At 40.7% G+C, this 25,730-nt stretch overlaps 1 protein-coding gene across 2 annotated transcripts in view; it reads left to right on the top strand.

Moving 5' to 3' along the window:
• Positions 1-25,730, top strand: part of DYM (dymeclin) — a 372,239-nt gene that overhangs the window by 307,941 nt on the left and 38,568 nt on the right. The gene's annotated exons all lie outside the window — the stretch shown is intronic.

The following is a 25,730-nucleotide window of genomic DNA, read 5'->3' as shown; positions in this document are numbered from 1 at the left end:
GTTTCTAAGTGATCTCATGATGTAAAACTCATACTTCAAGACTAATTTTCCCATAGGAAAATATGTAAGGGGGATAATTGGGGGAAGATGCGTGAATGGACAGCATTGTCGCCTATTTTTACCTTAATACTTCTTTTAATTTTTTTCCTTCATTACCTCTCATGTTTTTAGAGTGCTCGTTCCTAAATGAACAGCACACAGGGTGTCATAGTGACTGTTTGGCCTTCTTCTTCATGTTTTATCAGAACTAGCTTCTGTTCCAAAGTTACTGTTTGGGGGCTGTGTTTTTCAGCACTATCACTAGAACCGCTGCTTAATGAACATTGTAGGATATGAAAATATTTTCAGTTATAATAACAGTTTATAAAGCAACAGCACATTAGTCATAATCACTTGCAGAAGTTCCACTGTCCGTAAACAGCCGTGCAGTTCACGCAGTGCTGAGCAAAGGAGGGGTTTCTGCTTATCAGCTAAAATGGCACCACCATGTGGCTATAGCATAAAACCTGATTACGGTTCACCAGACCCTCCAGCTTTGACTTTACTCTCTTTTCCTGACAATTCCTGAAGTGTAGAGAATTCATATTATTTCCTTTCTTACCTAAAGTAAGACATCTGAGGTCTTTCGGGTTTTTTCTCACTGTTTCAAATTTATTTGAACTCTACCATGTTAACCAGTACAAAAATCCATGATGATTAGACTGGCAACTCATAGGAACTGATGGATCGTGGTGTTTAAGCTAGTCAAGAAAGAAGTGGAACTATCAAGAAACCATAAGGAAAGGATAATGCAGAGGAGTCAAGGGAAGGGGGATTTTGATGAGATCAAAGAGCCAGCATAGGGCTTCCCTGGTGGCGCAGTGGTTGAGAGTCCGCCTGCCGATGCAGGGGACACGGGTTCGTGCCCCGGTCCGGGAAGATCCCACACGCCCCGGAGCGGCTGGGCCCGTGAGCCACGGCCACTGAGCCTGCGCGTCCGGAGCCTGTGCTCCGCAACGGGAGAGCCCACAGCAGTGAGAGGGCTGCGTACCACAAAAAAAAAAAACAAAACTGAAACCCCATCGTGTCTCTCCTCTTGCACTGGTTTCCCATTTCACTGTACCTCCCCACCCCCAGCATCCTGTTTACCTCCTGTTCCTCTCCCCTTGTTCACACAGCTCTAGCTGCTTTGTTCTTTTCATTATTTCTTCAACATGCTTGGCATCCTCCTGGCTTTGGACCTTTTTAGTAGTTGTTCCTACTGCTTAGGACTCTGCTCTGAATAAGCATGCCTAATTCTCTCGCTTCCTTTTTTTTGCTAAAGGTTTGCCCGGACCATTCTCTGTAAGACTTTCTCCCCCCACATCCTCACGGATACTCCCAGACCCCCTCAAGCTGCTCTACCTTTTCTGTATTTTCCAGAGCATTTATCACATCCTAGTACCCTAGATCATTTTGTTATTTATTATATTACGCTGATTGTTCACTGTCTGTTTCCTCCTGCTAGACTGTGAGCCCTGAAAGGGCAGGGACCTTTGCTTACTATGTGCCCAAGCACTTACAGCAACACTGTCACAGAGCAGATGCTTGAGAAAGACTTGCTCAGTGTTGATGGAACCTTGTGGCAAGCTTAAACCTAATGTCGTATGTTCTCATCATTGGTCATTGCCTGTTCTTTTGTGCTTTCATCCCCATTCCTCTTTGTGCTTTCTCTCCCCAGATGCAGCCTCCTATTACTTCCCTGCCTCCCATGCCCTACACTGCCTTTTTAAACCCCAATTTCATGGTCAGGATGTATCCCCACACTCTCAGTCCCTGCACTGAATCTTCTCTCTTCACCACCTCTTTAACTGAAACCTGGTTCTCCCCTCAGGACTCCCAAACCCCTGCAGCATTTGGAAGTAAAAGCTGCTTGTTCTTTCATACTCCCCACCCTTCGGGGTCTGGAGATGCAGTTGGTGTCTTCTTTGTTTTCACTGTTGTTGCTTAGCTATTGTCCTTCTACCCTTAAGTACAAAGCTCTGTTCATATGAGGCTGGTACCAGCTTCTTCTCCTTGTAGCTGCCACCTACTGACTCCTAGGCCTCTCTCTCATTTACTGTAGCATCTGGCTCAGTCTTTCTTTCCGTCCATGGCTTATCATCCTGGGTGCCTATGATGCCCATGTGTATGGCCCATCCTTGGCATCCAATTCATTAACTGGCTCAGTCACACTGACTTTCATTCACATCTGTGTTATTTCAGTCCCCCACTCATGGCCGAATCCAGATCATGTTGTCACGGAGATCTGCTCCTTTTGAACATCTTTGGTCTAAATATACTGCTCTCCAATCACAACTTCCATTTCTTCTACTATGCTGTTTTTTTTTGTTTGTTTTTTTTTGTTTGTTTTTTGCAGTACGCAGGCCTCTCACTGTTGTGGCCTCTCGCGTTGCGGAGCACAGGCTCCGGACGCGCAGGCTCAGCGGCCGTGGCTCACGGGCCCAGCCTCTCCGTGGCATGTGGGATCTTCCCGGACCGGGGCACGAACCCGTGTCCCCTGCATCGGCAGGCAGACTCTCAACCACTGCGCCACCAGGGAAGCCCAGGGTTTCAGTTTTTAATAGGACCACTCTGGCTGATGTGTTGAGGGTAGACTATAGAGCAACAATGAAAGCAGAGAGATCAGTTAGACTATTGCTTGACTTGGACCATGGTGGAAAGGTGGAAGTGCTAACAGAATTCGTCCAAGAAATTGTCTGGTGGGCAGAGGAGTGCACTTAGGCCTTTTAGGAGACAGCTATAGTCTGCATTGATTACAGAAGCTCCAGGGAGTGGTGGCTGAACGTAGGTTCTGATGGACCGGTTAGAGAACTGGTCTGCAAGTACTGGAAGAACTGTTTATGGAAGTGGATTTGGACTTGGACTAGGCGGTCTCAAGGACAGCTTTCAGGTGTTGGCTAGCTGAGTCTTTCATCGTTAGATGCCTGGCTCTGCTTTGCTAAACGTTGTGCGGCTCAACAGTATACGTGAGTCGATCTGCTACTAGTTCCTAGAGGCCGTCTGTACGAGACAATTCAGAGCAAACTTTGGAGGCCACACACCATAAGACAATTTGGAAAACTATCAGAGAATCACCAAAATTGTGAAAGAACACAGGGAGTGATTAGGGGAATTCACCGGATCCAAGCAGAAGAGACTTGTCTTCAAGTACTGGAAGAATTGTTTACAAAAGCAGATTTGGACTTACGTGTGGTCTCAGGAATAGGACTAATGGGTAGAAAGAACTTGCATTTCAGTCCCATAGAAGGGAGAACTTTCTAAGAAATGGAACTACAGTTGACCCTTGAACAATGTAGGGGTCCAGGGTGCAGACCCTCCACACAGTCGAAAACCCAGATATAATTTATCATCAGCCCTCTGTATCCACAGTTCCTCTGAACTCACAGATTCAACCAACCGTGGATTGTGTAGTACTGTAGTATTTACTGTTGGGAAAAAATCTATGCATAAGTGGATCCACCCAGTTCAAATCCTTGTTGTTCAAGGGTCAACTGTATTTAGAGATGGAATAGGTAACTTCTGGGAAGTGGTGCATTCACTGTCACTGGAGGTGTTAAGAGTAGGACGATGGCCACTTGACAGGGATGCAAATAGGTTCCATCTTGCATGAAGCTCTTATCTGTTGGTACTAGCTGGCCAGCACGGTAAATGGAGAAGGATTCTAAGGCTGAGTTCAGATGCAGCAGGAAAAGTGCTGAGATCCATTAGCAACGCCTGCCATTGGCAACAGGAGCAGAAAGCCAGGAACACATGTACAGTTATTTGCCATTCCAATTGTAAGGACTCAAATATTGGTGGGGAAAACCAACTGTGTGACTTCTAAGAACGTTTCCATTCCTAAGAGTATAATTTTGTCTGTGTATATACTAAAATTATCATTCTCCACAAAGCAGGAAACTGCATAAACTTTTGATAACAGTTTTTACTCTCAGAAGATGCAAGAAACAATAAGGAAATATTATTAATCTGGGGATTTTTTATGACAGAGAGCACCTTTCAGTTCATAATAGCAGAGGGCATAGTCAGGTTTGTATGCGAAAAGAACATAAATTGCTAAAAGTTGTATATGGTTCATAACAAGAAAAAATGTAGTTCAAGTGGGATGGAAAACAAATAAAATAAAAAATATTAACTATCCAGTCACTGATTGTTCTGTGTAAACAAATATGAGAACTACGTTTGTACTGAAGTATCTGTTTGCAACTCTGTGTCACATTCGCCTCCTTCTCCAGTCTCCTCTGCGTCACAGAGAAGCATCCAGAGTACATTTCCCAGAATCCTCCCGTCTGTGTAGTTCCAAACTGCAGTCGGCCAAGGAAAGGCACACTTGCATGCAATTTGGAAAGCAGAAGAGAAGAAGCCATTATTCTCCAGAGGCAGCTCCCGCCTGGCCTGATGCTGTAGGCAGCCAGGGTCGTCGATGTCTCCCCAGAGATACTGAGGTTTGCAGCAGCTTGCAGTGAGCTCTTGAGAACCTCCTACTCCAGTGCTGAAGACAGTCTTCTGTTGCAGCTTCCCTGATCTTGCCTTTCCAACAGTTGCATAAGCCTCTATTTTCCTTACAAAATCCTTTAAACTCGAGTTATAGAGAGGACCTTCTGTTTTCCCTACCAAACCTGTCAGAGAAATAAAACCCCTGATTGCGAACAGAAAGCAATTTAATATAGGAAATTTGAAAGTCACTGAAAGGACTAAGGAAGCCAACTTCAGCAAAAAACAGTGCTGGCTTTCAGGAAATCAGAAGTGGCAAGAATGTCGTCACTGATGGTCTGGCCTGCCTGCAGACATCCATGTGGAGATCTGCAGGAAGATTGTAGAAACCACTGTCAAAATGTTTGCTGAAGCCCACAGTCTGCCCACCACTGTTACCAGAGCACCAGTGGCTTCTGTTTCTCTTTTGCCTTCTGAAATACAAGTTCCTCTCCTTGCCACAGTCTAACCCAAAGCCCTTCTGGAGAGATGCTAGGACATGTAGTTTCCAGGCTTTCAGCATGAAAGGGGAAGAAAGGTGCTTGAGTTGCCAACAGCGTGGCATACGATCAAAAGAAACTAAAGAAGCAGAATGAGAAGTTCCTTGATGAGCATGGATTTTTTTTAAAGGATACCTGCAAAAGATAGAAAGAATGGTATGTACAGAGGCCAAAAGTAATGGGGTGGCATGAACTTACACAAACGTTGTCAAAGACTCGAATTGGAAGGGGCCTTTGATCCTCTGAGAGGAGAAAGCAAAGAAAATAAGAAATTGTGGGCCTTCAGCATTGGAACAGTGGACAAGATTACATGATTGATTGACTGATTTATGCATTCTCCCATTTTCAAATGCTAGTTTATCTCCTTTAGTGAGAATAATCTCCAACTGGAAAAGAAAATATCCTCTAAATAAAATTGAAGCCTAAAGAGGCAAAAGAGTTATACTCAGAAAACTATAAAACACTGATGAAAGAAATCAAAGATGACATAGGGCTTCCCTGGTGGCACAGTGGTTGAGAGTCTGCCTGCCGATGCAGGGGACACAGCTTCATGCCCCGGTCCGGGAAGATCCCATATGCCGCGTAGTGGCTGGGCCCGTGAGCCATGGCCACTGAGCCTGCGCATCCGGAGCCTGTGCTCCGCAATGGGAGAGGCCACAACAGTGAGAGGCCCGCGTACCGCAAAAAAAAAAAAAAAAAAAAAAAAAAAAGATGACATAAACAGATGGAGAAATATACCACGTTTTTGGATTGGAAGAATCAATATTGTGAAAATGACTCTACTACCCAAAGCAATCTACAGATTCAATGCAATCCCTATCAAACTACCAATGGCATTCTTCACAGAATTAGAACAAAAATTTTTACAATTTATATGGAAACACAAAAGACCCCGAATAGCCAAAGCAATCTTGAGAAAGAAAAACAGAACTGGAGGAATCAGGCTCCCCGACTTCAAAGTATACTACAAAGCTACGGTAACCAAGACAGTATGGTACTGGCACAAAAACAGACATATAGATCAATGGTACAGGATAGAAAGCCCAGAGGTAAACCCACGCACGTATGGTCACCTAATTTATGACAAAGTAGCCAAGAATGTACAATGGAGAAAAGACAGCCTCTTCAATAAGTGGTGCTGGGAAAACTGGACAGCTACATGTAAAAGAATGAAATTAGGACTTCCCTGGTGACACAGTGGTTAAGAATCCACCTGCCAATGCAGGGGACATGGGTTCGATCCCTGATCTGGTAAGATCCCACATGCCACAGAGCAGCTAAGCCCGTGCGCCACAACTACTGAGCCTGCGCTCTAGAGCCTGCGAGCCACAACTGCTGAGCCTGCACGCCACAACTACTGAAGCCTGCACACCTAGAGCCCTAGAGTTGTGCAAGAAGAAAAGCCACCACAATGAGAAGCCCATGCACCACAACAGAGTAGCCCCCGCTCACCACAACTAGAGAAAGCCTGTACACAGCAACTAAGACCCCACACAGCCATAAATAAATAAATAAATAAATAAATAAAGTTATTTGTTTATTTTTTTAAAAGAGAATGAAATTAGAACACTACCTAATTCCATACACAAAAATAAATTCAAAATGGATTAAAGACCTCAATGTAAGACCAGACACTATAAAACTCTTAGAGGAAAACATAGGAAAAACACTCTCTGACATAAACTACAGCACGATCTTTTTTTGACCCACCTCCTAGAGTAATGAAAATAAAAACAAAAGTAATTAAATGGGACCTAATTAAACTTAAAAGCTTCTACACAGCAAAGGAAACCATAAACACGACGAAAAGACAACCCTCAGAATGGGAGAAAATATTTGCAAATGAAGCAATGGGCAAAGAATTAATCTCCAAAATATACAAACAGCTCATGGAGCTCAATATCAAAAAAACAAACAACCCAATTAAAAAGTGGGCAGAAGACCTAAACAGACATTTCACCAAAGAAGACATACAGATGGCCAGGAGGCACGTGAAAAGATGTTCAACATCACTAATTATTAGAGAAATGCAAATCAAAACTACAATGAGGTATCACCTCACACCAGTCAGAATGGCCATCATCAAAAAATCTACAAGCAATAAATGCCAGAGAGGGTATGGAGAAAAGGGAACCCTTTTGTACTGTTGATGGGAATGTAAATTGATACAGCCACTATGGAGAACAGTATGGAAGTTCCTTAAAAAATCTAAAAATCGAACTACCATATGATCCAGCAATCCCACTACTGTGCATATACTCTGAGAAAACCATAATTCAAAAGGACTCATGTACCCCATTGTTCATTGCAGCACTATTTACAATAGCCAGAACATGGAAACAACCTAAATGTCCAGCGACAGATGAATGGACAAAGAAGATGTGGTACATATATACAATGGAATATTACTCAGCCATAAAACGGAATGAAATTGGGTCATTTGTAGAGATGTGGATGCACCTAGAGTCTGTCATACAGAGTGAAGTAAGCCAGAAAGAGAAAAACACGTCATATATTGACGCATATTTGTGGAATATAGAAAAATGGTACAGATGAATCTATTTGCAGGGGGAATAGAGACGTAGAGGTAGAGAATGGACATGTGGACATGGGGTGGGCGGGGAAGGGGAGGGTGGGACGAATTGGGAGATTAGGTTTGACATAAATACGCTACCATGTGTAAAACAGATAGCTAGTGGGAATCTGCTGTATGGCACACGGAGCTCAGCTCAGTGCTCTGTGACGACCCAGATGGATAAGATGGGGTGGGGGAGAGGGAGGTCCAAACGGGAGGGGATATAGATATACATATAGCTGATTCACTTCATTGTACAGCAGAAACTAACACAACATTGTAAAGCAATTATACTCCAATAAAAACAATAAAATAAAACTTAAAAAAAAAAAAGAATGGTATAAGCATAATGGTATAAGCGCTGCCAGCCTTTTTCATCTTAAGGCTCAGATGCACAGTCTCTGTGCATGAAACGATGCTGGCAGATATAACCTGTGAGTAAAATGTGAGAACTCAAGCTCAGCAATAATACTAATCATGCTACAAGACACTTTTCTAAGCGCTGTGTAGCACTATGAGTTGATGCTATTATCCTGATTTTCTAGACGAGGCAACTAAGGCTCAGAGAGGTTCAATTACTGCCCAGATGCAAAGCTGGGCTTCAAACCAAGGCAGTCTTTCTCCAGCGTCCATTTTGTTTACCACTGTCCTGTACTGTCCCCTTCCGTGCCAGTAAGACCGCACTAGGATCGTTAGGTTCCATCTGAGCATCACATTGGTAAACCAAGATGTGTGCACAAGCAGGTGAAGTTATAGTAAAGAGCCTGTAGGTCACTTAAGGCGAGGAGTAGGGGATATACAACCTGGAAAAGAGAGAAAAATATAAAAACTGTGTTCAGCTACTTTAAGGATTAATACTGTGAAAGAGGAATTAAGCTTCTTATTTTATGCCAAGGGCAATGGGTAGTAACTGAACAAAGACAGGTATTAGTTCCACCTAAGGAAGTGTTTTCTGATGGGTAAAGTTGTTTAGCAGTCCATATGGGGCTTCATGAAGTAGTGAAGTGTCGTATTCACGATAAAGTCTGGATGGTAAATGTAAAAAGAGCACCAGATGACAAAGGAACTCAAATCTATAACATAGGGGGGAAAGATTGAAAGAGTTCATGTTAATAAAAAGGTACACAGGGGCTTCCCTGATGGCGCAGTGGTTGAGAGTCCACCTGCCGATGCAGGGGACACAGGTTCGTGCCCCGGTCCAGGAGGATCCCACGTGCCGAGGAGTGGCTGGGCCTGTGAGCCATGGCCGCTGAGCCTGCGCATCCGGGGCCTGTGCTCCGCAATGGGAGAGGCCACAGCGGTGAGAGGCCCACGTACCGCAAAAAAAAAAAAAAGTTACACAGGATGATCCGAAAGATTTCTTGCAATTCTTATGAGTCTAGAATTCTGTCTTCTAAAATTACATGAAGAATTTTTGTAGAGCAGTGCTCTAGTAACGTCCTTCTACTATTTAGAGGTCAAGCCCTGTTGCTCCCTGACAAGCTCTGGAGCCCTTAGGCTGCAATTCTAGACCATTCACAGTCTAACCCCAGCCTGCCATTCCAGTCCTTTGCCTCCCTACTTCCCATTACCCCACCCCCACCCAGTGCTCCAGCCGAGCGGAACTATCTCTGTACCTTCTTCCTTCCTGCGGTTTTGGATTTACTGACACAATTTTCTTTTCCCAATATACCCTTCTCCCACCTTTGCTTTTTGCTTATTCAAATTCTAAGCATTCATTGAAGCCCTTGATCAATTTAACAGCATTTAGGAAGCCTTTCCTTTTACTCCTCAACCTACCTGTGCCTCCCTCCTCTGAATATCCATTGCATTTTATATTTACATTTTTGGGGACTCCTCTCCTCTTCTACCTTGTATGTAGTTATTTAAATGTTTTCTCTCTCCCACTCACCTGTAACTTCCTTGAGAATAGGGGTCATGTCTTAGTCCTCTGCATCCCTTTGATGTCTGGTACCTAGGAGTTGCTCAGTAAATGTAATAAGTAGATGAATGAAAAGCTCACTTTATATATGCTAAAGAGGAAATGGGGACTTGTTAGAATTCAAGAGTTCTGGAGTAAAATTTTCAATCTCCAGACCTGCTTTTCTAATTTTTATTTTACTATCCTCTTTGCAATTTTAATTCACTTAACTGTCTCTCCCTATATGTGTCAGGCACTGTTCTAAACTTTGGATACAGCAGTGGACAAAGTAGACAAAAATCCCTGCCTCTTCATAGAGCTTGGTTTTTTTTTGTTTGTTTGTTTTTTTGTGGAGGAGATAGACAATGAGAAGTAAGTAAAATATGTGCTTTTTTTGGTACCCTAATATTTTTTTATTTTTTGTTTTCTTTTTTCTTCTTTTTTTTTAATTGACGTATAGTTGATGTGCAATATTATATAATTTACAGGTGTACAATATAGTGATTCACAATTTTCAAAGCGTATACTCCATTTATAATTATTATAAAATATTGGCTATATTTGCTGTGTTGTACAATATATCCTTGTAGCTTATTTTATAATATTTGCTATTTTAGGTAGTAGTAAATAGGAAAAATAGAGGAGGATAGATAACATTGGGAAGGGAGCAGTTTTAGATAGGTTGTCCAGAAGAGAAGATATTTGAATCAATGCCACCTTGATTTTTTTTTTACATTTTATTTTAAAATAATTTTAGACTTACAGAAAAGTTGCAAAAATAGTAGACAGTTCATGTAAACCCTTCATCCAGGAACCGCTGATGCAAACAACACATATAACTACATATAACTATAGTACAATTATCAAAACCAGAAAATTAACATAAGTACAATACTCTTAACTAAATTGCAGGCCTTATTTGAATTATACCAGTTTTTTTTTTTTTTTTTCTCCCAGTATTCTTATTTCTGTTTCAGAATCCTTTCCGGGCCCCACACTGCATTTATTTCTTGTATCTCCTTAGTCTCCTCCAACCTGAGACTGTTCCTCAGGCTTTCCTTATCATTCATGACCTTGACACTGTGGATGCGTGCTGGTCACTTATTTTGTAGAATGTCTTTCAACTTGGGTTTTTCTAATGTTTCCTCATGATTATATTGAAGTTATACATATTTGGCAAAAATATCACAGAAGTGGCATTGTGCCCCTCTCAGTTCATCATATCAGGAGGTACCTGGTGTCAGCCTCTCTCATTGCTGTTGATGTTATCCTTGATCACTCGGTTAATGTGGTGGCTACCAGATTTCTCCAGTGGAAAGTCACTATTTCTCCCTTTATTGATTACTATCTTGGGAGTGAGACTTTGCTAGTATCCTGTTTCTCCTCAAACTTTTGCCTTGATTATATCATTCATCAGTGGAGCTGCCCTACAGTTATTACTGTGGTGTTTACCTAATGAATGATAATTTTATATTTTATTCTGTAGATGATAATTCAGTATTATCATTTATTTATTTTGTTGCTCAAATTGTTCTAGCCTTGGCCAGTGAGAGCTCCTCCAGGTTGGCTCCTGTATCTTCCCCAGCCCCGGAATCAACCATTTCTTCAGTAAGCCCTGGTCCCTTTTTTTTTTTTAAATGGTATTTAGGAAACAAGACCTGGGCACTAGGCCCCCCTTTTTTTTAAACTAGCTGCTTTTTTTTTTAATTTATTTATTTTATTTATTTTTGGCTGCATTGGGTCTTTGTTGCTGCGCTCAGACTTTCTCTAGTTGCAGCGAGTGGGGGCTGCTCTTCATTGCGATGCACGGGCTTCTCATAGCCATGGCTTCTCTTGTTGCAGAGCATGGGCTCTAGGCATGCATGCTTCAGTAGTTGTGGCACACAGGCTCCAGTAGCTGTGGCACTCAGGCTCAGTAGTTGTGGTGCATGGGCTTAGTTGCTCCGCAGCATGTGGGATCTTCCCAGACCAGGGATCGAACCCGTGTCCCCTGCATTGGCAGGCGGATTCTTAACCACTGCGCCACCAGGGAAGCCCTAGGCCACCTTCTTCTTAGAACTTTCTGGACCCTTCCTCTTGCCTGTCCTTTCCCACCTCCTTCTCTTCTGAGGACAGTTACTGCTTCCTCACTCTGCTGTTATACCCAGGTATTCTTCTTTTGTATCTCTCCCTCCCCTATGATAAACCTTAGCTCCTCTCTTTTGGATTGTCTCTCACTAGTTTCGTCTTTAGTCCATTTTTTTCCTACTGAATTCCAGTCCCGAATTTTATTTCCTAATTCCTTTAGTGAACACTCCTGGCACTCCATGGGCCATAGCAGATACTGAAAGTTAATTTTGTAGTTCACTATAATACTTACCTTAAAGCAAAATGAATTACAGTGTACAGGCTATATGTTTGAATGTTACTGTGTTGTTCATTTATTATACTATGTTCGGAAAGAAAATGCCCGTTATATTTGAGACAGTAAAATATAAATGAGAAATAGAACTCTTGTTTTTTCAGGATTATGGCTAAATAAATGCAGAAATTAATTGATCTGTGGGAGGTCCCAGGCCAGTTAACTGTAATTTAGAGCAAGATCCCATTGAAGCCAAGGTCATGGGTAAATTCTTTAGGTAGTCCGGTTAATTTTGTTCAGGAACATAGCAAGAAATTGAATTCCTGACTGCAGCTTACCATCTCACTCTGTGGTTGCAAGAGGGACAGATGATGGAGGATGGATGGTTCCGTTTAAAAAAAGAGAGAGAGAGAAAGAAATCCGTCCCCAGTACTGGAACAGAAACCAAAATTACATTTACTCACAGATGGTGAGTTATCCTCAGTTGGTTTAAATGATAGCACATTATTACCACAGATGTTTCTAGAAGAAAAGACTGTTTATCTTCATAATCAAGCCTTATCTCAATTATTTTAATCATCTTTTTGGATTGTTTATAATAAAACGAATCACTTAAAACCTCTAGAGTTTAATTCACAGAATTCTGCTGTATCTAAAGTTGATTGAAAATTCAAGCTGTGTGTTGAATAATATTTGTACTATACCACATTACAGCACATTACAGTCTTTTGGGTGGTTCACTAATATATCCTGATAAAATAATTGTCGGGTATGTAATAATAGCTTTGTGCATGAGATTGATGTAAAAGAGGTTGTTTCAAATTGGAAATGCTTTTTAGTAAGATCTTCATGAAAGTGTAGAATAGTGTGCGTACTTACTGATTTGTTCTTTCTTAAAATATAAATTAAACATTTAGAAATTTTAGAACGACCTTTTGGGTTGTTAAGAGAAGCACAGCGCCTCTTACTCCTGAGACATTAGCCAGCTAATGTCAACTGAAGAAGATGAGCCAAAAGTTTTTGAAGTTTCCTTTGAGTTGCAGCACTGAAGCCAAATTTGCAGAAGACTTATTCTTCCAATTTTGGGCAAGTAAACATTAAGATCTGGAAGCCCATGACATAGTAATTGACTTTCAACCAAATAAAATATTTTTCAATCGAATGTTATTTGACATAGCCTTGTAAAATATTTGTGTAATATCCTGTGTGGGAATATATACTCTTTGGATAAATCTGTCTATACAGTTAAACAAGTTGGCTATTCAGAGTAAATAGTATTAATATCATTCTAAACATCCTCTTCTTACGGGTATTGCGTGAAGTCTGGGAAAGGCAATACCAGGTAATTAGTTTTGGGGGGACCCTCCTGCATAAACAGAGACATAAAGAACAGGCTCTGAAACCCTAAGATGCTTATTTCTCCTTTCGAGTTTGGAAGGAAATAAATAAAGTTAGTGTGTCCTCCAGGAGCTCAGTTAGAAGATGCAGCTCAAAGTTCTCACTGTCTGCGTCCACAGCAGGGCCTGCCCCTGGCTCCTGTTTGGCCTACTAGTGAGCACTTGGAACGTCATGATGATGGGTCAGAATTCATCCACATCTGTGCAGGTTCTCAGCCACCATCATACCACCTCGTACGTAATGATGTAAGGGTTCCTGGGCCCCTCTTTTCTTCGGTTTAGTGAATTATCCATGTCATTTGAGGATTAAGAACTTTGCCATATCTAGCGTTTGAAACTCAGGTCATGCTTTTCAGGGGGAATGAGCCAGAAGATAACTTCTCTTTTAATGTAAATAGGAAACTAGGGAAAATAGAAGTTACTGGCACTAACTGAACTTTTCATTTCATTCACTTAAGACACTTGACAAATCATAGGATTCGAGTGGCTAGGTGGTTTCACGCTGAGTGATTTTTAAAGCCTTTATTTTATATCCACCTTTTAGAATACTTTCATGGTTGTTGTTAGTTGCATATAGAAAGTTGACTGAAACTTCAAGAGTTTTTTCATAGCCTCTTAATATTGACTCGCTTAAAATCTTCCCCCATCTCGTATTAGGAGTCTCTCTCTGTTCCCAGCCCAAGTGTCTTTTGTTTCCCTGTCAGTTCTCTGTCTCCAGAGCAGAATACTGAGTGCCACTGTGGTGTGCCCACCTCCCCTTGGACGGCCTCACCTCAGGGTCCCACAATAACAAATGCTCATGTCCACAGACACACTTTTCTGCGTCCTTACGTGTGAGTTTCCGCCCATGGGAATACGACTAGCCAGCCTCCTCCCCTGGGGCTGGGACCTAGCAGTAGCCCTCCAAGTGTCTTCTGATGTCGGCTCAAGTTTAAGAAACACAGCAGTAGATAATCCCCCAGACACACCAGCACTCTCCACCCTTAAGGCCTCTGCTCGGGCTTCTCCTTCTGGCCTCGACTGCTTTCCCCCAGATCCCTGCACACCTCACCCCTGCACCTCCTTCAGGTCTTTACTCACATGAGCAAATGAAGCCTCTCTCTCAGTGAGGCCTGCCTGACCTCCTTGTTTAAATTTCAGCACTTCCAATCCCCTAATCCTGCTCTAGGTTTTCCTTTTCCACAGCATTTATCACCTAGCATGCTGTGTAATTATTATTATTCTTTCAGGTAATGTAAGCTCCAGGAAGGCAGAGCTCTGCATATTTTGTGCACTGATGTATCTTAGGTCATATCTGGAACATAATGGGTTAATATTTGCTGAATGGAAGAGAGAGAGGAGGGGAGCTGTTGACCACTGAGTGATGGTTCCAGATGCTGCTTCAAGTAAACATTGTTTTTTGGAGAACAGCTCTCCACAGACTCTTGCAAGGTCAACTTTCTTGGCAAAATATTATTAGAGAAGCTAAGTTAAGAGTGGAGGCCCTGGTCACTTTGCTGAAATAGTTACATTTTTTAAGCGTGTAATAATTGTTCCATGCTCATGCATTCTTATAGCTGCAAAACCCTGGTCTAAAGACCTCCACTTCAGTACTCCTCATCAGTAAGTAAATTACTATGTAAATTGGCCTCACTGAATTTTTAATAGTTTCTCAGGGGTTCTCTTCTTGGCTCTCACCTGCCAGGATTTCATTACAGTTCAAGCAGAGTAAAATATTCTGATTTATGTTATTAGAATAAAGTTTCTCAGGTGACGTTATTTTATTCTATTTCTGAGTCTTTCTCGGAGGGTGAAGAACATGCTGGAATTATCAGGCTCATATGAAGCCTTTTTTTTCTGCTGTTTTAAAACTCATTTTGGACTTTTTCCCCCTGGCTGTTTTCTCTCTCTCTCTTTGAAATATTGTTATCTTAATTACTTTTTACTTTTAGGTGGCGACTAGGAAGCACTAAAGCATAAAAGGGACAGCTCTGTGCTGGGCTTCTCTCCTTAAAAGGGGAGACGAGCACACTCCTGCCATTTCCTTCAAACCCCAAATGATCTGTGCAGAAGTTTGACCAGTAGAGTGGTTCCCTCTCCTGTTCTAACCCTCCTTGAGTTTCTTGTCCACTAAAGACAGAGATCAAGTCCTACTCGTGAGTTGCCAGTGCCTCTCATGGAACAGTAAACACAATCATAAATGGTTTCAGAAACTGCGGGAATAATGCTGGCACCTTATTTTTAGGACCATTCAATCCCATATGAGGAATATAGTATGAAATACATGACCTCACATGCACAAATGCATGCGCGCTCACACATCCCCGCACACGTGCAGGGTGCTGTTCTAGCTTTCCAAGTCACCGATTTTTTTTTTTTTTTTTTTTGCGGTACGTGGGCCTCTCACTGCTGTGGCCTCTCCGTTGCGGAGCACAGGCTCTGGACGCGCAGGCTCAGCGGCCATGGCTTACGGGCCCAGCCGCTCTGCGGCATGTGGGATCTTCCCGGACCGGGGCACGAACCCGTGTCCCCTGCATCGGCAGGCGGACTCTCAACCACTGCGCCACCAGGGAAGCCCCAAGTCACCGATTTTATACATTGAGAGGGAAGCAAATGGGAAAGTTTGAATATAGTCATGAAAACTAAAACTCTTAACCAAGGACAGGACAAGACAAGGACTGTAGGAAGCACAGAAATTTTTAACTGTTGTTATTAGAATTCCTTCTGTACTGGTCTTACGTAAGAACGAATCTGCTTACACCGATTCTCCTTCCATCAAGGCAAGGATTCCAAAAGAATGAACACAGTCGCCTGGAGCATTGTTTTCAAATGCAGGTTTCTGGATCCCACCTCAGATTCTGATTCAGTGGTCTGGTGATGAACTCAGGAATCTGGCTTTTGAGACAGTTCTCTGAGTGATCCCGATAATCTGCCAGATTGGAGAACCATATTGTATGGCCCAGTTTTCTCTAGTTCCCTGCCCTAGATGCAAGAGGGAGGGGATACGGAGATATATGTATACGTATAGCTGATTCACTTTGTTATACAGCACAAACTAACCATTGGAAAGCAATGATACTCCAATAAAGTTGTTAAAAAAAATTTTTTTTTAAACCAAGGAAATGATTGCTAGGGTTAACAGTAGCCTTGATAGGATTGGAACTGTTTTATCTTCCTTTCCTACAAAAGACAAGAGAACTTTCACTTCATGAACCTTAAAATAGAAGATTCCTTTTAAGTAGATTTTTGACATGTAACCCAAATATGAGAATTATCACAATTATTTTGTAAATTAAACAAATAGTAGCAAAAAATATTAAAGGCTATGGTCTTTAAAAATGTCGCGTCTGCTCTTTTTTTTTTTTTTTAATATATATTTATTTATTTGGTTGTGCTGGGTCTTAGTTGCAGTTCCAGGGCTCCTTAGTTGTGGCATGCGAACTCTTAGTTGCAGCATGCGTGTGGGATCTAGTTCCCTGACCAGGGATCAAACCCAGGTCCCCTGCATTGGGGACCTGCATTGGGGACCTCCCCTGCGTGGAGTCCTGTCCACTGAGCCACCAGGGAAGTCCCAGCATCTGCTCTTTAGTCTGACTTAAGTATCCCTCTTTTGACTCAACTCCTTTTTCTTTGTTGTTTATCATCTAGTTACATTTATTGAGCACTTGCTCTGTGCCAGGCCCTCTGCTAGGTATTTTTTTTTTACAGGTGTTCTCATTTAGTCTTCCCAACAGCCATATGAACTGTAAGGATAATTTACATTTTGCAAGTGAGGAAACAGGCTAAAGAGAATTTAGAGATAAGAGAATGGCTTGTCCAAGATTATTTCAGTCCCTCTTATCTTTGAGCCATAAAAAAGCTATTCTTTCTTTGAAATCTTAAATTTTTGTCTCCTCCTGCCTCACAAACCCATTTGCCTATTAGATCAATTTATTTAACCTAAAGCATTCATAATATAACTAAGTTCTTGGTTTTGACAGTATCTGTATACAGTGTTGTAATCTTTGGAATGTTTGAACAGTTATACCCATTGCTACTTCAGGGAGTATTAGAACACTCAGGCTTTTCTCATACATAATAATGAAACTGCACTGCACATGCAGTGGCTTCATGTCATATTTACTTTTAGGATAGCCATTCTTGTTAAGCAAACTAACTCTGGTATTTGTTATAATGTCTTTCATTATTTCTATTTAATTAAACATACGGTAGATTTGTAAGCAGTTTACAGGATATTTTCTCTTCCTTTCAATGGGTAAGAATTAGATTAAACTTAGTTTTTACTTTGTGATCTCAAAGAGTATAAAAATTTGGTCTTTATTACAAATCATTACATCTTGAATATAGTCATGAAAACTAAAACTCTTAACTGAAAAATGATGAATGTCTGATTTTTCTATAGCAAAAAAATGTTTGCCCAGTTCTCCAAACCATGGTTTCCGATGACCAAAGGATACAAGTTCACAATGCAAGGTTTTCCCTTCTCTAGTTGTGGTGCGCAGGCTCCAGAGTGCGTGAGCTCTGTAGTTTGCAGCACATAGGCTGTCTTGTTCAGGCTCAGTAGTTGCCCCGCGACATGTGGGATCTTAGTTCCCCAACTAAGGATCGAACCCGCGTCCCCTGCATCGGAAGGCGGATTCTTTACCACTGAACGACCAGGGAAATCCCTGTCTCTGCTATTACTTTTGATAGAATTATTTTCTTTGGTATAATCAGAAATTTGTGATTCACAAACTAAAATTTCCTAAAAGAGACTCTACTATGTAGGTTGAAAAATAGAACCATTTACCATTCTTCATCTGTCCCAATCTTGACTCTTCTGTTAGGCTGACCATATGAAAGTTACTGAGATTGTTTCATTGCCTCTACAATTACTGTTCAAGTCATTTATTGCAGTCCTTACAAAGTATTTTGTAATCTGATTTATGCCAAGAAATAATGGCTCCCAGATAGTTATAGAACTGTTTATCTTTAATGGATGATAAGTGAAGACTAAATTATTTCTCATAAAAAGAGTGAATAACAAATTATGTATAATAATTTGTTCTGTGGGTTCTGCTTATTTTATTAGTATTCTGAAATCAGCTTTTCTACATAGTTGGGGTTTTTTTAAGTAAAAGAATAAAAAAACTAAATAATTGTATTGATATTTGGTTCTTATGATTTTCGAAGGGATGTTCTTTTTTTTTTTTTTTTGCGGTACGCGGGCCTCTCGCTGTTGTGGCCTCTCCCGTTGCCGAGCACAGGCTCCGGACGTGCAGGCTCAGCGGCCATGGCTCACGGGCCCAGCCACTGCACGGCATGTGGGATCTTCCCGGACTGGGGCACGAACCTTTGTCCCCTGCATCGGCAGGCGGGATCTCAACCACTGTGCCACCAGGGAAGCCCTCAAAGGGATGTTCTTAATTGAGCATATATCCCAAAAGTTTCTGAAAACTTTTAAGGTGATATAAGACTTTTTAAAGAAACCAAAGTCTTATTAAACACTAATATAATTCATTACACACAGCAAAATTGGTCATTTGAGGGAACAAAACTGCTTTTGTTATGATGGCTTTCATTTCTGGGGCAAGTTGGAAGGGGCAGTGATTGGCATATAACTAATCACATCGAGGTAGCTGGTAAGCATCTGGCCATACAGTTAGAGCTTTTTTTGTACAGGGTTTGTTGGTTTTAGAGGATTCGAGGCCCTAAAACCCTAACATAGTTCTATGAAGACTGAATATGATTGATACTTAACAGTGAGTTTGAGACAGTTAATTAACTAATGTAACAATTTTTGTTTTCCTGTCAATTCAGCACACCCAGTTTCTTTATAGCAGCAGTCCCCAACCTTTTCGGCACCAGGTACTGGTTTCGTGGAAGACAGTTTTTCCACGGACCAGGGGTGTTGAGGGGAATGGTTTCAGGATGACTCAAGCACATCACATTTATTGTGCACTTTATTTCTATTATTATTACTTTGCACTATATAATGAAATAATTATACAGCTCACCATAATGCTGACAGGAGGCGGAGCTCGGGCGGTAATGAGAGGATGCAGAACGGCTGTAAGTACAGATGAAGCTTCACTCTCTAGCCCGCCGCTCACCTCCTGCTGTGCGGCCCAGTTCCTAACAGGCCACACAGATGGGTACCAGTCTGTGGCCCAGCGGTTGGGGACCCCTGCTTTATAGGATTCTTGCCTGGGCGCTCTGAGGGCAGTAGGAAGTACCTCGGTCAGTGAACACTAATTGGTAGAAATCTAATCCATTTTGAAGCTTGGAAATATTGATATAGTCTTCAGCTCAAGCACAGCTTAAAATATGAATTTGGACAAATAGTTGAGGGGATTTCCTAATCTCTGACTAATATAGTGCCAATTATTAGATTGTCAAGATCACTACCCGTATGCCACTCTTGAAGAAAACCTAATATACAAAAACCCCAACCTTTAACAATGATAAGGTATAGACTAATTAGTTGTGTTCAGGAAGGATCTTGGCTCACCAAAAAGATTTCTCACATGATCTTTCAAATAGAACTGACTCTGTTACATTTAAATAGGAAAGAGTTTTTTTTAAAGCACTTAAAGTCAGCTTTTCTCTGGCGCGAGGTAAGTTAAGCCAGACCTGTGTTTAGTATCAAATTATATTTTTACTCAGTGAGATTGGAAGGAATATATTTTATACCCATTTTCAGAAGTATGTTGAGTCACAAGAATAGTAACTAACTTGTTCATAGTCATACATCATACCTAGAATGTAGCCAAGTTTCCATCTACCGATAAATCCACCACCCCCCTCTTTTTTGACTTTTTTAAATTGTGAGAAAGTGAATATCCATGTAATCACTCTTCAGAACAAGAAATGGAACATTGCCAACAGCCCAGAAGTCTCAATATATGTACCCTGTCCCCCTATAAATATACACTATCTTGACTTTGAAGATGATTGTCTTCTTTTTCTTTATAACTTTACCATCTGTGTGTGTATAGTGCCAAACAATATGATTTCCTGTTTTTGAACTTTTTGTAAATGGAATCTTGCAGTTTATTTTCTTTTACACCTTTCTTCTTTCACTCAGTGTTGTTTATGAAAGATGTTTATGTTGTTACACAAAGTTTCTTCCTTTCCACTGATGTATTAGTATTACATTGTGTAAATAGTCCACGATTTATGCATTTTACTAATGGTACACGTTTAGATTATTTCCAATTTTAAGCTACTAAAAAAAAAGTTGTCATGCTATCTTTATATATAAATACGTATGTATATATTTTAATCTCATTTGATTTTAAGTTTCTTGCTGTATTTTCTATATTTATATCTCCTCCATAGTGTTTAACATAATACACTGCCTTGCACAGAATAACTACTTATTAAATATTATTGAATGAATTTATTAATTCATTCAGCATGGTTGAAAATCAGCTTGAGAATACTTCCAGGTATCATAGACTAAGACCCTACCAGATGACACCCACTGCAGAAAACAACCATAAAGCCTGGACAAATAATACAAAACACAGCTGCCTGTAGGTACTGGAGAGCAAATAGAAGCAGACTCTGGTAGGGAGTTCATGCTCATTTAGAAGAGGGAGATAGGAAGCTATATAAGTAAGTTTCCATGTCCGTGGCCTTTAGCCCAGGACTAAGCACAGTCCTTGTGGTTTACTTTGTAGTGGCGAGGGCCTCACATGGAAAAACTGTTAGTTTTTCTGAGCTGGGGAACCCCAGAAGTGAGGCTGGAAAAGCATGAGGACTGAAGACAGTAGAGGAATCCCAGAAGGGGAAAGAACCAGAGGAGGAGCCCCCAGACCGTATCTGTCCACACCTCTGACTGATCTCTGAACCATATGTGGAAAACAGACTCAGAGCAGCTCAGTCAAAGACGAGAATTCTAAACTAAGACCAGACTTGCCACCCTGAAGATACAGAAGAATGAACAGATGCAAGAAAACTCTGGTGAAGAGTATACTTTCACTTGGAGGATGGGAAATAGCAAACTCCATATCTCTGAGGTCTTTTAGCCTGAGGCTAATTGCAGTCCATGGCACATACAGCAGAGATGGGACACATGGGGAAAGTTGTAGCCTTTCTGGGCTGAAGAACAAAAAAAAAAAAAAAGCTGAGAATCTATGAACTCTGAAAATAGTGGAGGAATCCCAGAAGAGAAGGAATCAGAGAAGAGAGGATCCCTAAACTCTGTCTACCCGCACCTCTGACTAAATCGTGAACCACCTATCTGTAGACCAAACTTTAAGCAGCCTAGATAAAGACAAAAGATCTGAACAGAGATTGGTGCTGCTATAAAAATATAGAGTTTGCAGTTTAAGCCCAGACAAGAATCTCCACAACTTAATATTATTCAGGATGCAATCCAAAATTTCCCAGCATCCACAGAACCAAGAAAATGGAACATGTTCTCTACATAAAAGAAAATCAATTGAGTTCAACCTCAAAACAAACCAGATGTTGGAACTAACAGACAAGGATTTAAAAGCAGTTACTATAACTCTGCTCAATGTTTTCATTGCATGAAACATGTTTTCAGTGCATGAAAATCTCAGCAGAGACATGAGAAGACTCAGCTGAGAAATAATGACAATAAAAAAGTCAGTAGTTTGCAGAGATGAGATGCTAATACCAAGCAGAATAAACACAAATAATCCCACATCAAGGCACATTATTGTCAAAACTGTTGAAAGCCAGCGATAAAGACCAGGAGAAAAATGGTATAGTACATACAGAGGGACAACAGTCCAATTAACATCACTTCTTATTAGAAACTGTATAGTGTTGAAGAGAATGGAACAGTGTCTGTAAAGTGCAAAAGAAAACAGTCAACCCAGAATTCTGTATCCAGTGAAAAGATCATTCAAGAATTAAAACAAAACATGATCAGTAAACGAAAACTAAGAGAACTTGTTGCCAGCGCATTTGCATTATAAAAAATGCTAAGAGGGCTTCCCTGGTGGCGCAGTGGTTGAGAGTCCGCCTGCCGATGCAGGGGACACGGGTTTGTGCCCCGGTCCGGGAAGATCCCACGTGCCGTGGAGTGGATGGGCCCATGAGCCATGGCCACTGAGCCATGGCCACTGAGCCTGAGCATCCGGAGCCTGTGCTCTGCGACGGGAGAGGCCCCAATAGTGAGAGGCCTGCATACCGCAAAAAAAAAAAAAAAAAAATGCTAAGAAAGTTCTTTGGGCTGAATGGAAATGATATCAGATGGAAACTCAGATTTTCAGAAAGAATGAATATTTACCAAAAATGGCAAATATCTAGATAAATGCAAAACGTTCATATCTATTCTGTCTCTATTTCTCTTCCTTCCACCCCCCATTTTTTGCTTAGCTTTTTCTGTCTTAATTTTTAAATAAACCACATAAATTCCTTTTTTAAAAAAAATTTTATTGGAGTATAATTGAGTATACAATGTTGTGTTCGTTTCTGCTGTACAGCAAAGTGAATCAGTTATACATATACATATGTCTACTTTTTTTTAGATTCTTTTCCCATAGAGGTCATTACAGAGTATTGTGTAGAGTTCCCTGTGCTATACAGTAGGTCCTTATTAGTTGTCTTAAATAAACTTATTCTTAAAACCAAAGTTATCCATTGTCTTGTAGGATTTATAATGTATGTAGATGTATCATATATACACACACACAACTGTAACATAAAAGATAAAAGAGGATGAATATGGTCCTGTGTGCTGTGGTCCTGTATGACGTTCTGTATTTTACATGAAGTACTAAATTGTTATCTGTAATTTTACCGTGAAAAGTTAAGGGTTTACATTGCAAACCTAGGGTAGCCACTATTTAAAAAATATGAAAATCAACAGCTAAAAAACCAACAGAAAAATTAAAATAGAAATCTAAAAAATATTCAGATAATTACCTCTCCCCCTCCCTAGGTAGGAAAGATGGAACAAAGGAACAAAACAGAGGATTCAAATAGAAACAAAAAATAAGATGATAGACCAACCTAAACATATCAATAATTACATTAAATGTTAATGCAGGGCTTCCCTGGTGGCGCAGTGGTTGAGAGTCCCCCTGCCGATGCAGAGGACGTGGGTTCGTGCCCCGGTCTGGGAGGATCCCACATGCCACGGAGCGGTTGGGCCCGTGAGCCATGGCCGCTGGGCCTGTGCGTCCGGAGCCTGTGCTCCGCAACGGGAGACGCCACAGCAGTGAGAGGCCCGCGTACGGCAAAAAAAAAAAAAAAAAAAAAATTTAATGCACTAAATACTCATTAAAAGGCAGGGATTGTCAGAATGGATAAAATAAGACCCAACTATATACTGTTTGCAAATGATGTGCTTTAAATATAAAAGCATAGATGGTTTGAAAGCAAACGATGGAAGGAAAAGGAAGTGCCATGCAAACAGTAAAAGCATAAGAAGGTTAAAATGGCTCTGTTAACATCAGCCATCACAAAACAAAACCGAAGGGGAAGGAGATAGTTCAAAATGATCAAAAGGTTAGTTCAGCAAAAGAAGACATGATAATTGTAAATGTATATGCACCAATGACAGAGCTTCGAAATCATGAAGCAAAAAATCGGCAGAATTAAAGGGATAAATAGACAGTTCTATTATTTTGAAGATTTTAACAGCCTCCTCTCAGCAGCTGGTAGAACAACTAGACAAAAAAGAATCAGCAAAAACATAGGAGATCACTTTGACTTGATTGATATTCATAGAACATCTCACCCAACAATGGCAGAATTCATCTTTTGGAATGCACGTGGCACATATTCTGAGCCATAGAACAAATCTCAATAATTTTTAAAACATTAAAATCATTAAAGCTAAATTAGATAATTAGAAATCAATAAAATGCTAGAAAAGGCAAAATTGTCACCAAAAACAGATCAGCGCCTGCCTTGGACCAAGGGGGATAGGGTAGGGAATCAAGTGCAAAGGGGCAGGAGGGGCTTCTCATCTATATCTTGATGGTAGTGAAGTTACATGGTTATATACAAACAGCAAAATTCATCAAATTAAACATTAAAATTAGTGACTTTTAATTGTATGGTGTTAATCTCAAGCAAAAAAGAAGGAAACAATCGGTTTGGTCATTTTCACCTAACGAATACCAGAGTTCAATTCAAAAATATAATTGGAAACTAGAAGAACATTGCCAAAAGGAAAAAGAAAAAAAGTCCTTTCGTGAAGCTCCCCTGTTGTGCAGGGTACCATATGTTTTCACCGCTTGAGCAAAGAGCTAATTTATGGTTAGATCATTTAAAGAGCTCAGATTTGAAGTTCAGAGTTCTCAAGAGCATTTTTTCTCCATGTCCCTTCTCACACAGCCCAGACCCAGTCCTTGCAACAACAAAAGCTACGTAATGCCATCCTCAAAAACCAAGCTTCCTTCGGTGGTACCAAAAAAAAAAGATTTTCCATCTAAGCATATTATCTGTCAAAAAGTTCTCAGTACCGGCAGCAGTGGTGTGCACTGTGACATCCATAGCCTGTCTGTGGCTCTCTCGGGGAGGATTCTGGGAGTAACCAGTGCCATATTCATGCAGTACCTCCAAAGGTTTTTTAAAAGCAGAGCAGACAACTCACTTCTTCCCAGGTGTCTTCAGGATATGAACATTCTGCACTTTGTATTGTTACTACATTTTTTACGTAACTCTTGATACAAAAAGTAAAATGATTCCAGAAAAATCATTTTGTGTGGCCTATAGCCTCAAAACCTAGACAACACAGCACTTGTTATTACATTGGAGTTGTGAATTACTTGAACAATTACAATAGTATGTTTTACCAAAACATATTTCAGCCATTTACTTCTGGCATGATCTCTGTCGCATGGAGAGTAAATGAAAAGTAGGAAATAATTTTAGTGCCATCTAGAAGTAGGAAGGCATGGCTGTTTTTCTTAATGTGTCTCCCAGACTTCAAAACATCATAATACTTTTCATATGGCTGTAACTATGTTCATATTTATATTTATACATACACACTTACTGTGTGTGTGTATTCACCCATCCAAATGTAGACACACAAATACAGACAGAAAGATTATTTCCCAAAATGAAAATATTTACTTCCTTTGAGTGGTAAGATTAAGGGTGGGTTGGGTTGGGTTGCTTGCTTCCTTGCTTTGCTTTGCTTTCTTAAAATTCCCTTTCATGTTCTGCTGCTACAGTAACAGGGAGCTCCTGCTAACACATTTCTGACATTGCTCTATCTAAATGGAGGATAAACATTACCACAGCCTCTACAGGAAAATATGTGTGAGCAAGCTTTTAAGTGTATAGGATTTAAACTCTTCCCATGTTATATCAGATCCTTACTGTAAACTAGCCAGAATGTTTCCCAGCAGAAAATAATAATTATGTCTTCCACTGGAAAGAGCACTTCATAAAACTTTTTTTTTTCTAGAAAACAGAGTAAACATTCTTTTGATCCCTCTGCTTCCCTACCCCAAAACTTAAACTACCATTCCTTGTTTCCAAGACTCACAGCAGTAAGTGTTTTGAATTCCCAGTGTTGGAAAAATTCTGATATTTTCTAGCATTACCCACTACCCCCGTCGTCAAAATG

The sequence above is a fragment of the Tursiops truncatus genome, chromosome 13 (genome assembly GCF_011762595.2).
Source record: "Tursiops truncatus isolate mTurTru1 chromosome 13, mTurTru1.mat.Y, whole genome shotgun sequence".
Classification (NCBI taxonomy): domain Eukaryota; kingdom Metazoa; phylum Chordata; class Mammalia; order Artiodactyla; family Delphinidae; genus Tursiops; species Tursiops truncatus.
The sequence above is the reverse complement of the archived record's forward strand: the minus strand, read 5'-3'. Positions and strand labels throughout refer to the sequence as shown.